Genomic DNA, 11957 nt, shown 5'->3' with positions numbered 1-11957 from the left:
TGTGTGGAGACCTCACAGCACCTCCCAGGATCTGAAGGATCTACAAGGAAGTGTGAGAGGGACTCTTCATCAGGACAAGGGGGAATGTCTTCAAACTGAAAGAGAGGAAATTTAGATTAGATATTGGGAAGAAATTCTTCCCTGTGAGGGCTGTGAGGCCCTGGCACAGGTTGCCCAGAGAAGCTGTGGCTGCCCCTGAATCCCTGGAAGTGTCCAAGGCCAGGTTGGACAGGGCTTGGAGCAACCTGGGCTGGTGGAAGGTGTCCCTGCCCATGGCAGGGGGTGGAACAAGGTGATCTTTAAGGTCCCTTCCAACCCAAACTATTCCATGATTCTACACTTCTGTGACATTGAGCAGACTGGAGGCAGGCACTGCTTGTCCTTAGGAGGGATACAGCTCCTAGAATGTTTGGGAACAGCCTGGGCTGCTGATCTTGCTTGTGCCCACTGGATGTCCCAGACAGAGTCAGCAAACAGCACACAAACATTTAGAGCTTCATACCCATGGGATGGATGTTTTTAATATCCAGGTCAAGCCTTGCAAACCAGGAAAAATGCAATCAAAGCCCAGTGAAATGCCTCCTTCAAGCTGAGCAGCAACTGCATTTTCCTGACACATAAAAGGATGGCAGGAAAGGAACCCACCTGCTGTTTGCACCCCTGTAGATAAGGTGTCACTGCCTCCCTTCCAAACCAAAAGGGGTTTTTCCTCTGAGTTATATGTAGGGAATAAAACAGTGCACACAAGCACAAAGAGAGAGAGAGAGAGAGAGAAACATCTGCCTTTGGAAGTTGCAGTGCTCTGAGCTGGATGCTTTGGGCTGTAGAGAGTTATGTCACTGTTAACTTCAAAAAGGAGCAGGCTGGAGTATCCAGGCTGAGCTTGGGGATGGGAAATCCTCAGTGGGCAGGAGCTTTCCTAGCTGAGATTTTGCTTTTTTAGCTGAGATTCTTCTTTCCTAGCTGAGATTCTTGTTTTCTAGCTGAGATTTTGCTTTCCTAGCTGAGATTCTGCTTTTCTAGCTGAGGTTTTGCAGAGTCTTTTCAGCCTGAGAGGAATTAAAGCTGAACACCAAGGTCTTTCAGGTAAAAGCTTTCTGAGCACAGATCCTGCCCTGTTTCCCCTCTGCAGCAGCATTCCCAGTTTTCCCATCTGCACAGCCTTGCACAAAAGCAAAGTGAGGAAGATGCTTCTGCTCTTCAAAGGGCCTCTTTTCCCCTTGATTCAGTACTTTTAAGATGGTGGGTATAGTGTATCTCTATAGGCACCTTCTGCAAAGGGAGAGTTTGATATTCAAAGGAGCAAAGGTGCTGCCTCTCTCAGATTTGATGGTGTAGAAGGCATTGGCCTTGGAAAATGGAGGGTGGAGGAAGAGTAAACAGCTTTTGGAAATTCCTCCCTAGTTGTTTTTCTACTCAGCCATTCAATATTTTGAAGGTTAAAATATTAAAATCAGATAAAAAAAAAAAAAGGAACAGTCCTAGAGGCAGAGGAGAAATCAAAATCTACCAAAAATCTATCAAAATCTGTAATTTCAAAACTTTGATGTAATATAAAATACGTGAGATACCTTCAACCAACTCTTATAACAGAAAAAACAGTAATATCCCTGCTAGAAAAGCTGCAGATCATCTCTCATAGCTACTGTGAATGTTGTTTTGAGTGCCAAAAATGATTGGGATATGAAGCTTTTCTGAATTTTCCTGGACATGGACTTTTATGTTTAGAATCCCACTTTAAATCTTGAGCTGGAAGGGCTCCCAAGATGACCAAACCAAATGTCCTGCTTGGAGAAGTAAGAACTGAATTTTGCTTGTGCCAGCCCCCATTAAAATGGGAGTATCAGCTAAAATATCAAACCATCCAGAACTTGCCAAACCAGAGGAAATGTTGCCATTTCCCTCGTTTCCAGTGAATTTAGTTATCTACAGATTTCAGGAAAGCAGGGGACACTTCCAAGGCCTTTCACCTTTGTTGTGAAATTCGTTCTACTCCTGCACCAAGTCCTGCTGTAACTCTGCAAATGGCACATTTGCCACCAGCCCACAGCCTTTCTGGTATCTCTGTTTATTCCTGGGAAGCTGGCAAAGCTCATGGTGTTCCTGGAAAGACACTGCAATTCCCAGAACACGTCACGTGAGAAAAGTTCTTTCACAACAGGGTGATTCTGCAACATCCACAGGCAAACTGATGAACAGGCAGAGGGGACTCTGTGCAAACATATTTGTTTGGTTTCCCTTCACTGTTCCTGGATTTGGAGCCTTTTTTTTTTTTCTGTGGATGAGTTAATGTGCTGCAGCAAAGTGGTGCCTTGGGCTAATTACATTTCCCTGCAGAGGATGCCAGTCCCTGGAGCCTTCCCTCCTTCCTGCTCCTTGGGGAGGGTGCTCAGCTGGCAGGATCAAAACACTGCCTGCATTGATAGAATCAAGATGTCACAGCCACGCTGACACTGCCACTCCTGAGGTGATTATTCACATTATTAACTCACCCCACTGGCTGGAAATGCTCTGGAGAGCTGTGCACAGATCTGGGGTTTGGTGAACAACCCTGGCTGGATTGTCTGGGCAGCAATTTATCTTCTGTAGTGGTTTGAATGACATCTTCCCAACCCAACATCCTTATCAGAGGCACAGAATCCCAGAATAGCTCACAGAAGATGCTGATTTGGAAGAGACCCACAAGGATCATCCAGTCCAACCCCTGGCCCTGCACAGGCCCATCCCCAAGAGTCACCCCCTGTGCTCCAGAGGATCAGCCAAACCCTCCTGGAGCTCTGGCAGTCTCAGAAAGTGTCTTGCCCATTTAAAATGCAGATATTGCCTCCAAACAGTCACATCACAGCCACATTTGAGCCATATTTGAGCCATATTTGCTCAAAGCAGGTCTTCACTTCCATCCTTCCAGATGCCTGGATGAGCTGGGGGAGACACCCCAGTGTGGCAGAGCTATGAAAAAACAAGACCCTGCCGAAGCAAACTCTTTTTTGGCAGCAATGCCCTGGTTCACCCCATTGCACTGACCTCAGCTGAGTCGTCCTGAACATGTGCTGGTGTAGCTGAGAGCAGAATTTGGCCCAGTGGGAGCAGGGCCTGGCCTGCCAAGGACATCCCTCAGCCAACGACTTTGCCGTGGGATTTCTCCCTGCTTGGGGGAGAGAGTCACACATAAGAATCAGCAATGAATCTCCTTATTCTTTAATCAAATTAGTGTCAAACAAATTGGGTTTTGGGCCCCCCCTCCCAAGGTTTGCTACCCCCCCCTCACCTCTGCCTTTGTTTAATACATCAAGGGCAGAAATAGGAGAACCTGAAGAACAGAACATTTTAACTCCTCGCCTCTTCACTCAGTTTTCCTTTCTTTCCCCCAAGGACAGTGTGTGGGACACCCTCCTCTTCATTTCTGTTTTACCTTCTCCTTTAGCTCTGGGAGGACAGATGCCCTTGGAAAGAATAAACAGGAAGGGCCAGGCCTGCCTCTGGTTTTAACCACTGCTGTTCCCTGGAGTCAACACTCACAAACCCTGCCCTGTGTCTGCACAACAAACCTTCACCCAGCAGGAACAGCCTGAGCTGAACACCCTCTGACCAGCCTGGCTGCAGACCAGGGGGGAAAGCCAAGGGATTTTGTTATGAGAATTTTAATTCAGCTTTCCTGGGACCATGGGAAAGGGGTATCTCCCTGGGACCAAACATGGGTGTCCTTTAGATCTGTGCTCCCAGCAAGGGGCTGTGAGAATTCATTATTCACCCTTAGCCTTCACTTTTCCACAAACCAAAACCCAACAAGGCAACAAATGGGCTGCCTTCCATTTGTCTGTACAGAGTACATTGAGCAAAGGGCTGCTGCTGAGTGCTGGGACCATCCACCACCCAGCCAGGACAAGGGGCCATCCTCCTTGCTGCCAGGATGAGAATCATACTTTATAACCTGGCACCACTCAGATCTGGGCCCCAGAGGTACCAGGTGGAGAGGGCTGTTGAGTAAACACCAGCTTTATGTCTGTTTGCAAAGTTAGGGATGTTTTCTAGTGAATCTAGAGCAGGCTGATGGTCCTGGTGTAAATTTATGTCTCCAAGCCATTTCAAGCAGCAGCTATTTCAGATTTTCCTCCAAAAAAAAGGATGGAGCCCTGTTGCACCAGGTGCCCTCAAACAAGCAGGAGGAGCTGGCTCCTGCTTTGATGTGTGTGCAATCCCAGCTGAGCAGGTCCTTGCTTGGGAGGACTGGGTGACTCACCAGCAGCCTTGGGGGCATAAAACATGTCTTGCACCACCCCATGGCCATGTCCACCCACACAGGGCTGCCCTTCACAAGCCTCTGACAGCTGATCAAACCCTGTGGCCTTTGGAAACACAGGCAGGCAGCTGCAGGGACTGGAAGTTTAGTGTGTCCCCACATCAGTTTTGGCTCCAATGGCAACGTGAATGCCCAGGAAACACAGAGCAACTCCTGGATACCTTCAGATGAGACACAGCTCAGAGAACCAGGTGAAATCAAACCCCTCTGGGCTTGACCAACTTTGTTGTATGTGCATGGTGGAAGTTGTGCTGATGTGTGGTTACCAACTGTGTGAGCAGCAGCTGTGTGGTGGGTGCAGATGTGTTTCCAGAACAGCAGGGAGATGATGTTTTAGGTCTGTGCATCTCAGAGCAGCCCAAAGCCGTGATCTAATACTGATCCTGAGGAGGAAAGTTACTGTGTCTGTGTCTGCTATTAACATTTAGAAGGTAATCTCTTTAACACCATAAATGCTAACTACTCTGGCATGCCCTTGACAGGTATAATTGTCTGTAGTCCTGTAAAAAATAACAGCCATCTGGCAGAAAGTGCTGGCTCTGTGAGGGGAAAAAGAAGACAGGCACCAGCAAGGGAGCAAAGCAAATCCCTCAGCACAGGTTACCTTGGGGCTATTTGATTGCCTGGCAATCTGCTCATGGCCCTCTTCTCAGCTGCTTCCAATGTCATGGGAGGAGCATCTTGCCATTTTAGCCTTGCAGCCAGCACAGGCCCAACCTGAATTTATGGCAGACAACACTTCTGCTTCACTGGAACTGACAAACATGATAAAAAGAGCTGGCCTGGTGGAGATCAAACCCATGGGCTACATAAGAAACCTTGCTCAGTCTCTGAAAGAGGTGTATGGCCCTGCTAATAGTTTGCTGTATATCATCTGGTACTTGCAAGGAATGACCTGCCTGTTCCTCAGCATCTCTGGCTCTCCTCACCATTATAGCCCTTGTAAAAAATGGCATATGAAGTGTAAAGACCAACAATCCTGGCAAGGAAACGATCCCTGTTATTCACAGAACCACAGCACTACAGGCAGCTCCTCCTGGGGCATCTCTTGGCTTTAACCCTGATCCACAGAGCTCTGCCTTGGAGCAAAGAAAGAATCCAGTTCAGACAGGTTGTTTATTCACTGGCCTTTCTGATAAGACTGCTGAAAAAGCCTGTGGAAGCTGTGGAAACTGGTAAAGCAGGAACATTTCCCAGCAGGCTCCAGACAAGGACCAGCTGTACAGTGAACTGGGATGAACATTGGCCTTTGCTGCAACCACCCCACCTGTGGAGGGAGGGCAGAAGGATGTGGAAGCAGGGAAAACCCCTGGACAACGCTCTTCCCAGGCTCTGACAGAAACCAGGAGCCCTGACAGCTCAGAAACAAACAGTTTTTATCCGAATTCCATGACACAAGATACCCAAACAAGTTCAAACCATCTTCCAGAAGTCATTCACACTTAATGACCCTCTCTGAACTTCCCAGAGGTTATGGTCAGATTTCCACTGTGGCAGTGGAGCAAAATCTGTCTGCAAACCGTGAGAGAAGAAATTTGAACTTTTGCATAAACTAGAGCTGTGTCCACAGCTTGGTCTTGTCTTGTGATTTTACTTTGCAGCTTTAAAGAATTGCTGAGTTCCCCCATCCCAGTGGTGCTGCACTGACTTCCCTTCACCTCCTGGTCCAGTTTTGGGGCAAAGATGTATTTTCAGATTTACCTGAAATCTCCCTGTGGCTTTTTTTATTACCCCCCAAGGACACAGAAGATGATGGTCTCTGTTACAGCAGTCTCCTGAGCGTGGCTTGACTGCAGTTAATGGTAACAACAACCACCAGAGCAACGCAGAGGAATTTAGGGAGGAAAAGGGCACATTTCACTCCTTGCTCTCAGAAAAGTTGTCCTTAACCTCTGGATGAGCACACAAGAGCTGCAGATCGAAGCCATCTGCTGCCAGACAGCTGGATTCATATGGCTGAGTGGTCGCCCACGACCTTCAAACAAAGCCCCACCAAAGACCAGGTGCTGCAGCCCAGCACTGCCTAATTCCTACCCTGCTGAAGGGAAGATCTGAAATCTCTCTGAGGTGAAGGCACTTCAGCAAACACACCACAGCCAATGCCAGGATGGCACCCCAGTGGGCCAGGCTTTATGGCCACCTCACTCACAAGACCTCTCCTACGAAATTGTATTTATTTTATAGATGCCAACTCACTGCCAGGATCTGAGAATCATTTTGTAAATGGCATCTGACTTAATTTTATTTCTTTTCAGTCTGTAGTCTAGTTATTCAGGACTAAGGCTGTCACATGAAGCAGTTAAACAGCTCAACCCTCCTCCAGCCTGCCAGCAGAAAGGTGTTGGGACAGCTGATCCTGTGTCTCACACTGAACATCTCTCAGTAGGATTTTCTCCACAGGATTCATATTTAGCCCTTTGCTTCCCCCTAAATTGCTTTTCCTGACCCCATTTAAAAGTGTCTTGAAGGACACTGACACTTGCTTTTCAGGTTTTCATCTAATCCTTCTCCCATCTTGCATAAATCAGGAGTAACTGCACGGAAGTCCCTTTCTTGCACAAGCATTAGCAAAACAGCTACAACCACCAAGATTTATTTCAAACACTGGCTTCAGTCCTAGCAATAAGTAGCTTCAAGCACAGCAATTGCTCCTCACTTAAAGGCCCACGACGTGGTGTTTTTTCCTCTGTGTCTTCCTGTGTGTCTGCTGAGGGCTGGGCTCACCCTGCAGCCTCCCTGGGGCTCTGTCCCTCTCCCTGCCCCCTGTATTATAATTTATTAATTAATACTACGCCATAATCTCTGAGAAAGCTGCTCCTGGGTGCCTGAAACCGGCTGGTGGGACCCAGGGGGATGAGCAGGCAGAGCCACAGCAGCCTCCACAGCAGCTCAGGGGCACAGCAGTGGGTCAGAGACACACAGCCAAGTGTGGGTTGGGTTTGGGCAACGTTGGCTTCCAGGGATTCATCCAACCACAGCTCCATGACATGGTTTTCATTGTGTGCTACCAGCTCCTGCCTGCCTTGCTGTCCTGAGCACTGCCAAAGTCCACTGCTGAAAAGGATTTGTTTTAAACATGCTGCTGATGTTAGACTGTTTTTTTGAGCTTCCTCCCTTTCACCTGCTCCCTATCTAAGGATCTATGTCCCTAACCTTACATATCTCTCCTGTCCCCATCACTGGCTGCCAGATCAGGCCCTTCATCTTGCTTTATTAGATGAAGGGTAAAATGAGCAACTGCAGAGCCAAATGCAGCCCTTAATTTAACTCTTTTAAAATCTGTGCTGTTACCAGGCCATCAGAAGAACTGGGAGATACCAAATGGCCATTATGTGCTGGCAGTACTGGGAATAGCTTCAGATCCGCATCCATCCTCCCCATAGCAGCATCCTGATGCTTCCTGCAGTGCCTCTCATCCTCCATTGGCATCATCCAGCCTTTGGACTCCACAACACACATCTCCTCTTAGAGAGGGGCCCTCCTTGTCTGACTGTCAGTCTGCCTGTGGCTCCCACTAGTTCCCTTCAATGCAGACACAATTTAGAGCATTTTGTAAATCAGTCCCTTGGGTTACTATTAACTCCAGAATGACTCCAAAAAGTCATGCAGGCCTGGTAACACTCCTGATATCACGGGATCATTAAGGTTGGAAAAGATCTCTAAGATCATCGAGTCCAACTGTTAACCCAGCACAGACAAGGCCACAACTAACTCATGTCCCCATGTTTTTTTCACACTTCCAGGGATGGTGATTCCACCATTTCCCTGGGCATCCTGTTGTAATGCCTGACCATGCTTCCAGTGAAGACATTTTATGTGAAATGTATGTGCTGTTGAATTTTGAAATATCCTGCACAGTCAGGTAACTCCTACCCTGCCAACACAGAGCTGTGCACACAGCTCATTCCAGTTATGTCTTGGCATTCACAAGATCAGCTCACCACTGGCCTGTGTGCTGGGCTGTGGTGCCACCACTGCAGAGGTGATACAGGACAGATGGAATGCACTGGGAAATCAGGAGAACAAGATTTTATACTGTCTTTCACAGAATCACACACTGGTTTGTGTTGGAAGGGGCCTTAAAGCTCATCTTGTTCCACCCCCTGCCATGGGCAGGGACACCTTCCACTAGCCCAGGTTGCTCCAAGCCCTGTCCAACCTGGCCTTGGACACTTCCAGGGATGAGGAAGTACACTCACTTTGTAGTGAGGCAAAGGCTAACGGTGGCACAAGGAAAAAGAGAAACAGCAGAGCAAACCAGGCAACGTGATCTCTCATAGGTATTCAGGATATCTATGTAGACATAAATACACATATCCTATCCTATCCTATCCTATCCTATCCTATCCCATCCTATCCCATCCTATCCAATCCTATCCCATCCCATCCTGTCTTATCCTATCCCATCCTATCCTATCCTATCCTATCCTATCCTATCCTATCCTATCCTATCCTATCCTATCCTATCCTATCCTATCCTATCCCATCCTATCCTATCCCATCCTATCCTATCCCATCCTATCCTATCCTATCCTATCCTATCCCATCCCACCCTATCCCATTCTATCCTATCCTATCCCATCCTATCCTATCCCATCCTATCCTACCATTATCCTATCCTATCTCTAGTCAGGGGTTCAGCATCTTATGGAAATGGCTTTAATGAACTTCCACATCTCTTCCTGGCATTTGTTCCCCTTAAATCCCCTGCCCCAGAACTTGGCTGGAGGAGGTGCTGGGAGGGCTGGGGTAGGAGCACATTGTGCTGGCACAGGTTGGGGGGCCAGAACCACGCTGTGGGTCAGATTTGGGGTGCGTTGGCCAAGCTCTGTGGGGATCAAGGCCAGGCTCTGCCAGGCAGGGCTGAGGTGTACCTGGCTCTCTGCCTGCACTTCCCCCAGCCCTGCCAGTTTAATGAACACCAGCTTCACACAAAGTGTGAATAGTAAAAGGGGGGGGGGGGGAAATGCACTTGGGATAGAGAAACGTGTGACAAAAGCTGCAGATATTTTCATCAGCCAAAGGCCAGGACATAATAATAATCACTTTCCCAGCCCGGAGCAGAAGAACAAGACCAAGGGTTTCTTTTCAGAGGAGCTGAGACAATAGTGACAAAGGGCCACACAAGGTCAGTGACACTTCAGCAGCTCATGTCAGCTGAGGAGCTGGTCCTGATCTGTCATCTCCCTGCTGCTCAGTGACAACTGAGACCACGAGGCACAATCCACCTCTGTGTTCCCGAGCTGCACCGACCTCCCCGTGCTCAGCGGGGCCGCAGAGAGGAGAGGGAGCTCTGCTGCATTCAGGGGGGGCTGCTGCTCTCTCTCTGCTTCGGGGATTGTCACATCCCTCCACCCCTGTGCCTTCATCAGCCCCTTCAGCTCGTTTGCATGGCTGGGAGGGGAGAGGAACTCAGCAGTTGCTGACTCTGTCGACAATGTCCTGACAATGTCCTGAGAAGTGCCCGGAGCTGGAATGCAAATCTCCCGTCGTTCAGCGATGCTTGACAGACACTTCTGTTCCAAAAAAACCCTGAACACTAAGTAGTAACTCTTGAAAGAAGTGGCAGCTCTTTCCTATTTGGGGTCCCTGCCAGGTGTGCAGCAACAACCATATATCCTTCCTAAGCCACTGCTGGCCAGCTGGGCTCTGATCCTGGAGCTTGATACTCCCTCTGCTCCTTCCAGGGCCAAGGTTTGTGTCCCAACAGGACATCCCCACTGCCACCTGGGCACAGGAGAGGATGGAAAACCTGCAGGGGTGTTTCACAGGGTCTCTCACCCCTTGCTGGGTGTATCAGAGGTGAGTTATGCCATTTCTTCCTTCTTACAAGGCTGGTCAAGGAGAAGGGGTGGTAATTATAGATCTCTGCCCAGCATCCTGTGAACAGTATGAAGCTAAAGGTACAACCAGCCAACAGTTCACCCCTCAACTGTCTTAGACATGCACTGAGCTCCTATGCAAGAAAATGAAGGTATTAGCAATAGTTTGCTTTCAGCCTTCAGCACTGGTTCTTTGCTAGGACAGAACAACACATTTCCAGACAAGAAAAGGGGCTGGTGAAGTTCTCCAGAGCAGCACAGGGTCAGAGGAAGGCTGTGGGTTTGCCCCAGCTGCATTTTTTGTGGGTTTCAGAGCTGGGACAAAGCCACAGTGAGTCAAGGTCTGAGGCTCACACAGTTTGGTTCATTATTGGTAAAACACATGAAGAGTGACTGGGAGAAGACCCTTCCCAATCCCAGTGTCAGGGGCTCAGGAGGGGCAAAACAGATCAGGGCTCAACTTCCACATCAGGCTGCAGCAGCTGAAGCAGCCACAGACCTGAGTTGATCTTCTTTTCATGCATTTAGGCAATCTCTTTTCTTACAGCTCTTTAACTGCCTTTCCTCAGAAACTCGTGGCCAGAGCTTCCAGCTGGACAGTGGTGGGATGGACGGGAGGAACATGGGCCAGGCAGAAGGAGCCACACCACCAGCAGAGGCAGTGGAGCAGCAGATGGGCAAAGGTCCTCTGCACTTACCTGCTAGACTTTGAGGCCCCAAACTTACAGAGGACTGTTGTCTTTAACAATCAAGCCTTGTGCCTGCCCGGGAGATGAGGGTGAGCTGGGACGTGGGGCTGTGCAGCCCAGGGCAGCCTCTCCTTTGAGCAGCCAGACATGGATCCCACCTGAGCCACTCTTATACCCCTCCCTGCAGAGCCCTTACTTGTGGAAGTGTCTCAGGTGCTTTGACTTCCCTTTGCAAGTAAAGTCATGCTGCCATTTTCCAAAGCAGCAAAAATGGAGGTTTCATCCCCCCCTGTCCTTCCAGCCTTGCAGCCCTCAATTCCTCCCAGAAACTGGTGGCTCATACTGTAATTCCAAGGATGAAAGCACCCAGCCTTTGTGCTCCCCATCACAGCAACTTCCCAAAGTGTCTGCCAGCAAAAGAAACACTTTAGTGTTTCCCACTTGCAGTGGGAAGGAACTGTTTACACCCCATTCTGGTGCTGGGTTTCTCTGGGGTGAGAGGCAGCTCTGGGCAACGGGGGATTAGGGGGTCCATTGTATCCTTCTCTGATGCTGCCCACCATTCCCTGCCATTTGCATACATCCCACACTCAGGATCCAGGGGCATGGAAACTGCCACCCCACCTGCTCCCAGGGCTGGGCATCGCCAGACCAGGAGATGCTTTGAGCAGATTTTGGGGGGGAAGGCTGTGCATGGGGAGGTGGGTTTGAGTGTGTGTCCGCATGGGGAAGGCAGGGCAGAGGGGGAGGAGGGAGAGAAACAAGAGTAAACATGAATTGGGAGGATTTTCAAAGCCGGCAGAGGGCCTGGAAAAGGACAGGCTTTGAATTCTGCATGTTCTTTTAACTCGGCCTCTGATTTGAAGAGGCCCCCGAAAGCCTGGTAAGCCTCATTGAACTTGAAAAGCTACAAGCTTCCTTTCTTCCCCATTTGCTTTGTCTTCTCTTATCTCATTCATGTGAGACATTGCTCCCACCCTGGCTCTCCCTGCAGAGAGGAGTCAGGCAGAGCCCCCAGCACCGGGAGAGGCAACACTATCACATCCCATCCCTGCCAGAAATCCCCTGCACAACGGGCAGGGATTGTGAGTGAGGTGCTGCAGCCCCCCGGGCTCAGCCTGGGAGAGGAGCTGGTCAGGAGGGACT

The sequence above is a fragment of the Manacus vitellinus genome, unplaced genomic scaffold (assembly GCF_001715985.3).
Source record: "Manacus vitellinus isolate BGI_N305 unplaced genomic scaffold, ASM171598v3 scaffold_24_pilon, whole genome shotgun sequence".
Lineage (NCBI taxonomy): Eukaryota > Metazoa > Chordata > Aves > Passeriformes > Pipridae > Manacus > Manacus vitellinus.
Note: the sequence above shows the minus strand (reverse complement) of the source record.